This window comes from Aedes aegypti, chromosome 3, assembly GCF_002204515.2.
Source record: "Aedes aegypti strain LVP_AGWG chromosome 3, AaegL5.0 Primary Assembly, whole genome shotgun sequence".
Classification (NCBI taxonomy): Eukaryota; Metazoa; Arthropoda; class Insecta; order Diptera; family Culicidae; genus Aedes; species Aedes aegypti.
In genome coordinates, this window is record NC_035109.1 from 191,107,202 (window position 1) to 191,116,429 (window position 9,228).

Here is a 9,228-nt window from a genome sequence, read left to right on the forward strand (position 1 = left end):
TACCTGCACTACTACTATTATTTTGATTTTGGTTTAAGTTTGTATTCATGATTGGATCCCACGAGTAGCACGGGAAAAGAGGTCCACCACGCCAGAGCCCTGCATTAACGCGGTAAGGGACAAAATACTGTGAGGGGTGCCCAGGTGCCCCACAGGCTCCGTTAACGGCCGAACATCTTTTTCACCCCTTCGACCATTCATTCCTCAGCACGGTTTTTCGCATCACACCTTGAATTGGGGTTACCCCGTGTGGTGGACTCTTACCACCGGAACAGGTCGTCCGTAGTTCTATTCTATACGCCGGAACTACACGGCTAGCTACACACTATGAAGTCCGGCGAGATGGCGATGCCGGCATGTGCTGATTGCGATGGCACGACGGGGACGCGTGCGCCGCTGAGAAGCACGCTATAAAAGGCTCTGGAAAAATCTCTATGAGTGGGCCATTCATGAGGTCGAAATGATTATAATTTTACCTCTGTTTGAGAGCCTTCTTTGGTAATCATGCTTCGCGCGCAGCTTTGATCTGGTGATATCCTCCTATGGAATTTTATGTGCTGTTGGAGATAGGTTTTAGTTAGTCCGATTGTAATCATGTTGGCCTTATTTGTCTACCTCGTGCTAGGCAAAATGGTGGTTCAATCGACGCGCGATAGGTGGTACTTTTGTAGCTGCTTCTTTCCTCCTCCGAATGCCTGTACGCTAGATCTAAGTAGAATGCACTTTTGTGAGGCTGGAGAATCGTTTTGATGTGAAAGATTCAATTTACCTTCCGATTCGAAGAGATGTCTTAATGATTTGTTCCGACCACGCTGGATTAGCAGGGCCCCACGTTGGGCGGCAATATAACGTTCCTATTTATCGTATTCATGTGTTTATGTGGAGATGAAGGTAAATCCAAATATAAAGTCAACATGAATCAACAAAACTCAACAAATTAGAGATATGCCATGCGCTACTCATTGGGTGAACGAGCTCTGTTACCTTTTCTCTTCTCGCCCGGCTAAAGCACACTAATAGTCATTGAGATACTCGGGCAGCCAATAAGTATTTTATGAAGGACTAACATTTGATATCGAGTGTATTGTGCCCATTTTGATTACAAACATTCTTATCATCTAGGCCTACCTTATGCTTATACCCCAAGAGTGAATTCGTAAACAAGAGCTCAGTTGAGACGAAGCACTCGTCCACGATCCGGTGGACACATCAACGGTGAGGCAGTAGTTTGCGTGCGTGACCTAACAGCGACATACACAGTTCAAGTCGCCTGTGTTGTACTTCTCGGCGCTCAAGAGTGCCTGTGCGTGTGTGCCACCTAATCAGTAAACATTAGCAAGTGCGTTTGCTTTCGAATTACCCCGTCGCGATACCTGAGTTGCGGAATGTGAATTAAGAAGCGGCCACGAAGATTTCATGTTCCAGCGTTTGGCCTGAAGGTGAATGAGAGTTGTGAGGCAGCATTTAGATTGATCGTCTGCGGACGGTGTATTTTGCGGAAAGTGTGTAGCTGAAACGGCAGTGTAGCCAGCTTGTCCGAATACTCAAGCGCTCGAAAGCGAGCAATCGAACATCGTCACGTCAACGGTGAACATGAAGCAGCAAAGGGGCCCCTCCTCATCGCATCAGTGTGTCAAACGGCAGTGTCATCGTCGGCAGGAGTAGTAAGCTTAGGGTATAAGCATAAGGTAGGCCTAGATGATAAGAATGTTTGTAATCAAAATGGGCACAATACACTCGATATCAAATGTTAGTCCTTCATAAAATACTTATTGGCTGCCCGAGTATCTCAATGACTATTAGTGTGCTTTAGCCGGGCGAGAAGAGAAAAGGTAACAGAGCTCGTTCATCCAATGAGTAGCGCATGGCATATCTCTAATTTGTTGAGTTTTGTTGATTCATGTTGACTTTATATTTGGATTTACCTTCATCTCCACATAAACACATGAATACGATAAATAAGAACGTTATATTGGCGCCCAACGTGGGGTTACAGTTCGTCGAAGATTCGAAGAGATGTCTTAATGATTTGTTCCGACCACGCTGGATTAGCAGGTTTGCAGATGGCGGTGTCGCGGATGCGATCTGGAGGGACTCGAAGCACTACGAAAAGTGATCGATGTTCGTAGCGATTTGCTTTGTTAGGCCAATTGCCGCTCTTGCTGTTACAGTAACGAGAGAGTGTGAGGGTGATGACTGTAGTATCATCTTTCGTTCAGCCCGATGTTTCGCTCTAATGTGGCTGAAGCGTTCGTTCTATGCTAGGCTGCAGTGTGTCCAGAAGTAATCATTATTCCTTCTTAACATTGTGGCGAACAATATTTATTCAACTCAGCTCTACAGTGTAACAGAAGCAAAGAGTGCCGCTTATCGTGGTAAGTTGTTCCGAATTTGGGGGATTTAGGCAGGAGATCTTGCACTCCATTAGGTGAATCAAGGTTTCCTTCCAAATCGCAAAGAAAGGAGACTGTCGCGTTTTGCCGGAAACTCTTAAAGATCGCAAACTTCTTCTCAAACATCTTGAAGAGAAGAAGCACACATTTTTTACTTATGACGACCAAACTGAACGTTTGTTCAAAGTTGTCTTGAAAGGTCTCTCAAGTGACTATAAGTCACCTGAGGAGATCAAAAATGGAATAAATTATTTACTTGGATTTTCTCCAGTCCAAGTAATCATTATGAAAAAGAGAACCCAATCTGGCATTGTTCGGAAAGGACTTTATCAAGAATATTATATAGTTCACTTTAACAAAAAAGAACTAAATAATATTAAAGCTTTAGAAAAAGCAAAACTTATGTTCGATGTCCGTGTGACATGGAAACATTTCCAGAAACCTGGAGGAAATTACCAGAGCCCCACTCAGTGCCGTCGGTGCCAAAAGTGGGGTCATGATACAAAAATTGTCGCATGGATGCTAAATGCATGATTTGCGGAGGTTCTTCTCACGTCAAGGACGTCTGTCTAGTGAAGGAAGATACCACCAAGTTCATATGCTCCAATTGCGGAGCTAATCATAAATCAAATTTTGGAATTGCCCTTCACGCAAGAGAATCATTGATGCTCGTGCCAGGCAGATGAAAGATAATATCCGTTACGATAACGGTCCTTTCCGGAATTTGGTAGAGTATCGAACAATACTCATTTTTCAGTTAAGGTGAACATGAAACGAAGCCAAACCTCAAATTTTCAAGAGCACAAATCTGGAGAACCGAACACCCGTTTGAGCTGAAAACTTAATCGATTGGTCACCACCAGCTCGTGACCAATCGATTAAGTTTTCAGCTCAAACGGGTGTTCGGTTCTCCAGATTTGTGCTCTTGAAAATTTAAGGTTTGGCTTCGATTCATCTTCACCTTAACGATCGCTTGATTAGGAATCATACCCATCAGGAAGATCATAATCATGCTTATTCACAAACTAATTTTAATCCGTCGGGTAGCCGTTCGAATCTTTCAATTTCGAATGTATCTACCCACGGTAAATCCTTTGCCGATATCGTAGCAGGAAATTTTACCTCCTCCCCTATTCGTACTATGAGTACCCATTCTAATTGTTTCAAATCAAATGAAAAAAAACCCTACCGCCACAGGTAACCCCTACTCCGCCTCTTCGTCTACCGAAAATTCTAATGGGAAATCATCAGACAATGTATTTGTAGTGAATGAGCAGTATATTTGATTGAAACATATTGAGAGTGCTTGTGAGCTGCGCATAGGATTGTTGAAACAGCGCCAAAAGGGAATCAATGATGATGATGATAATGAATGGCGATAGTTATAGTAAGTATATAAGTGAAGTATTCACTTCAAGTGATATGTCTGCATCTGATTTTAATTTTCTAACTGAACAATTGAATCTAGTGATTGATGCAATGTTCAAAGCCACCACTATGACTGAAGCAATTCAAGTAGGTGTAAAAATTACAAATCAAATTGTTATTGGATTACGTTTTTCTAATGGATCCAAATAATAATTTAAATATTTTAAATTGGAATGCTCGTTCTCTGAATGGTAGAGGACGAGCTGTTTAATTTTCTTACAGTTCCCAAGTAACCACAAGCATTAAGGTATTAGCGTATTTTAACTTTAATTCAACGAGTGCAATGCATCATTGCTTTTATTCTGCAATATGCGTGCAATAATGCTTTAATCCCATTTTATGAATGCAATGTAGCATTGCTTTATTGTTGCAATGAAATGTGCATTAATGGGTGATATACGGTCACCGCTCAATGCTTCATTGCATCATCTTACTCAGTGCTTCATCGCAAGAAAAACGGCAAGACTTCAATGCAGTATTTATCGTCGATCCTTCATTCACTCAGACAAATAGACTATATAAATACTTAAATATCCCTTATGAAAATTCGCCACAAGAAATCTGGTTGAAATTCGTAGATTTATCTTATGAGAAACCAGAATTTGAAAACAAAAAAAAAGTTGCATCAACCTGGAATTGAACCAAAAACCTTACGATTGATAGGCCCGTGCGTACACCACAGGTCTATCACCGACTCAATGTGGCAAGATGCTAAAACGATACATAAAGCGTGAAGATGAGCAACTGTTTTAGCCCCACACAATGAAAACAAAACAAAATCCCAACAGCAACAGAGCGACAGCCGCGGTAAACTTGAAAGTGCAACAGTCGTGCTCACCAACTTATTGCGCACTTCACCCCAAATTGAACTATCACGAAATTTGTAGAGTGCAGAAAAAGTGTGATAAGAGTGCACGCTTGCAACGGATCATCTCAACGTATTTGGTGCACTTGTTCCTTGAACCACAAGGAATAAGTGCACTAAACACATTATCATGATTCGACGTATCCCTGCTATCACACTTTGAGGGAGCTTACACACTTGTGATGGTCCAACTTAGAGAGAAATCGACAGTATTTGCCACGGGCAACGAAAGGGCGCTGCTTGAAGTTGCACAATTTCCCGGCCAAGACATGCAGCATCCATAGTCCGGAGGATAGGCGCGGCGAGTCATCGAAAACATCTCACTTAATTTGGGTTCGAATCCCACCAATCATACAAAAAAAAAAAAGACAAGCAAATAAGTTCGTAAACAACACTGAGCTGACATCCAACGAACAAAAAAATACAATAATATTTTTGTGTTTCTATTTTTGATCTAAAAATAATGGTGCATTAAATACACTTTGGCTAAAGCTTTTATACGGTACAGACAGTAACTATACTTTAGCAATTGCCAACATAGAGCTAGGAAATGCAACCGTATTTACACTTTAATAGCGCCCTTTTCCACCTTAATACTGCATTAATGAGACATGTAATGCAGTATGACTTTATATGCCATATTTTATAATAGCATATAAAGTGATATTGATGCAACTATATACAGCTGTACGGTTACTTGGGTTAATAACGTGCATATAGCAGTTATTACCGAAACGTATTTAAAACCTTCATAGGCGTATAAAACATCAACTTTTTTCGTCATTTGAAACTAAAGTTTTTGAAGCTTTAGGTGTTTTAGTTGAAACACAACTTGGCAAATATACTTTCATAGCTGCCTATTTGCCTTTTCAATGCTCTGGACAGCAAGTTAATTTGCTCCAAACTGACTTGCGAAAATTGACTCGCAATAAGTCAAATTGTTTTGTCATTGGTGACTTCAATGCCAAACATCGGTCATGGAATAATTCTCAAAGTAATTCCAACGGCAGAATTTTATTTGATGAGTGCTCTTCAGGATATTTCTCAATTCAATACCCTGATAGCCCTACATGTTTTTCCTCTTCTAGAAATCCATCTACGATTGATTTGGTCTTAACCGACTCTAGTCATCTTTGTAGCCAACTGATTACTCATGCTGATTTTGATTCTGATCATGTCCCTGTTACATTTCAAATATCCTAAGAAGCGATTCTCAATCCTATCAGCTCCAATTTCAATTATTTTCGAGCCGACTGGAATATATATGAAACATTTATTGACTCTAATCTTAATGTTAATATTGTGCTCTGCAAGATAAATCCACGTAATGCGATTATCTGAAAATGTCGATATACCGTCGCAGTGATAATAAAAATTACCAAATATATCAGATTTAGCAAATTTGAAACATTTGCGTCCTTGATGAACGAACAAATCCAAGCCTACTTGAGTTTTGACGTTGCGTTTGAATTGCGCGCATATCTTCTGCGCGTTACCGTTGCCGCTGGATGTGGATTTAAAATGAGCGCCGCAATATTCCTTTACAAACAAAGCTTGATATTGACAATGCTCTTGAAACTTTAACAAATTCTATTGTTGAAGCCAGAAGCATTGCAATTCCAAAATGTGAAATTTGAATCCGTGATTACAGACGATGATCTTAAACTCTTGATCCGTCTTAAAAACGTGAGGAGAAGGCAATTTCAACGCACTCGCGATCCTGCTATGAAAATTATATGACAGGATTTGCAGAAAGAAATCAAGAAACGTATTGCACAATTAAGAAACAAAAATTATGAAAATAAGATTTCTCAATTGGACCCTGGCTCTAAGCCTTTTTGGAAATAATCTAAAATCTTGAAAAAAATCAGAAGCCAATACCGGCATTGAAAGAGGAAAACAAATTATTACTAACTAATTGCGAAAAAGCTCAAAAACTTGCTATGCAGTTTGAAAGTGCGCACAATTTCAATTTAGGACTTACTAGTCCAATTGAAAATCAAGTTACTCAATCAAGAGAACGTTTTCGAAAATGCCTGTGAGACTGATTTGGAAGAAGTGAGAACTATTATTAAAAAATTTAAAAATATGAAAGCTCCTGGCGATGATGGAATTTTCTACATCCTCATCAAGAAACTTCCAGAAAGTAGCTTATCATTTTTAGTTGATATATTCAACAAAGGGGTCATGCACAAATTACGTCACGCTCCGAGGGGGGGAGGGGGTAGCGTGACAAGCCTTACAAAAATTTTGGAGGACTCATACAAAAAATGCTTTGTCAGGGGGGAGGGGGTCAAAAAAATTGAAATTTAGCGTGACATAATTTGTGTACCATCCCAAATGTTTTCAGTTAGCATATTTTCCTGACAAATGGAAAAATGCTAAGGTTGTTCCAATTTTAAAACCAGACAAAAATCCTACAGAAGCTTCTAGCTATCGTCCAATCAGTTTGCTTTCCTCCATCAGTAAACTTTTTGAAAAGGTCATTTTGAACAGAATGATGGTCCACATCAACGAAAATTCAATTTTCGTCAATGAACAGTTCGGATTCCGCCATGGACATTCGACCACTCATCAACTTTTACGTGTAACAAATTTGATCCGTTCCAACAAATCTGAAGGCTATTCTACTGGTGTTGCTCTTCTAGACATAAAAAAAGCATTCGACAGTGTTTGGCATGAAGGTTTGATCGTAAAATTAAAAAAAACTTTAATTTTCCAACATACATTGTTAGAATAATTCAAAGTTATCTGTCAAATCGTACACTTCAAGTTAATTATCAGAACTCCAAATCTGAAAAACTTCCTGTAAGAGCTAGTGTTCCTCAAGGCAGCATTTTGGGACCAATACCTATCATACAATATTTTCACATCTGACTTACCTGAGTTACCTCAGGGAAGTCAAAAATCCTTGTTTGCGGATGACACAGGCCTCTCCGCCAAAAGACGAAGCCTGCGTGTCATCTGTAGTCGATTGCAAAAAAGTTTGGATATTTTTTTCTTCATACTTGCAAAAATGGAATATTTCTCCTAATACTTCCAAAACTCATCCAATAATATTCCCACATAAACCCAAAGCTCTTGATTTGAAACCTTCAAGTAGACATGTTGTCCCGATGAGAAGGGTTCCAATAAATTGGTCAGATGAAGTTAAGTATCTAGGGCTCATGCTAGATAAGAATGTAACTTTCAAAAATCACATTGAGGGAATTCAAGCGAAATGTAATAAATATGTAAAATGTCTCTATCCCCTTATTAATAGAAAATCAAAACTTTGTCCTAAGAACAAGCTTTTGATATTCAAACAAATTTTCAGGCCAGTAATGTTGTATGCTGTACCTATATATGGGCTAGCTGTTGTAGTACCAGAAAGAAAGCTCTGCAGAGAATTCAAAATAAAATTTTGAAAATGATTCTGAAGCTTCCTCCCTGATACCAATGAGTTACATAGAATATCCAATGTTGAAACATTGGAATAAATGTCTAATAAAATTATTATTAATTTCAGGTATAAATCGTTACAATCTTCTATTGCCACGAATAATGCGTTATACATTTAGGTTAAGTTAGGTTAAGTAAATTGAAAATCTGTTTTTTTTTCTCTTATAAGCAGGTGAAATCAACTCACCTGTAAAAAATCTGAATTGCTACGGAAAATGAAATGTAATATATTGTTAACAAAATGTTAATGAAATCTTATTTGTTTTACCAAATTAGGATGATATTGTTGTCTTATTACACAGAACACCTAGATATAAGAAATAATTGTAGTATTTGGAATGACACAAATAAAGAATTAAAAAAAGGGGTAAGATTTTTCCGAAAGAAACAAAATAAACAGCTAATTCCTTAGGTATGGCTAGAGATGCTAGTATTAGAAAGTCAGCAGAAATTAATAACGCCAAATAATTTTTCGACTGGGCTGTGTCGCAAAAGGTGAAAGACCAATTTAAAAAAGATTGGGAATTTATCTATGCAACTGAAAATGACTATTCAGAGGCTAAAAAAATTCTTCAGGAAAGATTTTCTAACCTTGTTCCAATTCCTGGAACAAAAAATATCATTCACTTATACCAAAAGACGAACGAAGCATTTTTGCTAGTGAATTCTCAGATGCACATGAAAACCAAGAAAATACAGCATGTTTTGTTCTTAATAATACAAAGAAACGAAAATCTTCTGGTGTTAGCAACAAAAGACAATCTTCCCGGTTGAAAAAATAGATAGTATTAAGATGAAAATGTAAGTTATATACTGAATAATTGAATAAATAAAATTAAAAAATAATAATAATAATCTTATTTGTTCCATAGAAAAGAAAGAATTCCCTTTCAGTGTAATGAAAAATTGAGGCAGGAACAGTTTTTTTTTCAGTTTTTCTTAGCGGTGTAATTTTTTATGAAAAATATCATCCATTCCGACTTATACTTCATTAAAACCAATCCCATATCTTTTTTTCAGATGTTTTAGAAAATTTGCAATTGGGTCCTAAAATTTTTAATGAAATCTTGTTTTTATTTAATAACACGAAAAAGCATGTTA

At 38.1% G+C, this 9,228-nt stretch overlaps 1 long non-coding RNA gene across 2 annotated transcripts; it reads right to left on the reverse strand.

Moving 5' to 3' along the window:
* Nucleotides 1-323: 323 nt before the first annotated feature.
* On the reverse strand, nt 324-834 carry LOC110679596. Of its 2 annotated transcripts, XR_002502617.1 has the most exons (4): nt 770-834; nt 616-708; nt 477-557; nt 324-420 (listed from the first exon to the last, which is right to left on the reverse strand). It is a non-coding gene; the product is annotated as an uncharacterized LOC110679596 (long non-coding RNA). The 2 variants fall into 2 exon arrangements; XR_002502616.1 differs by having other exon boundaries at nt 616-827.
* Nucleotides 835-9,228: the final 8,394 nt, after the last annotated feature.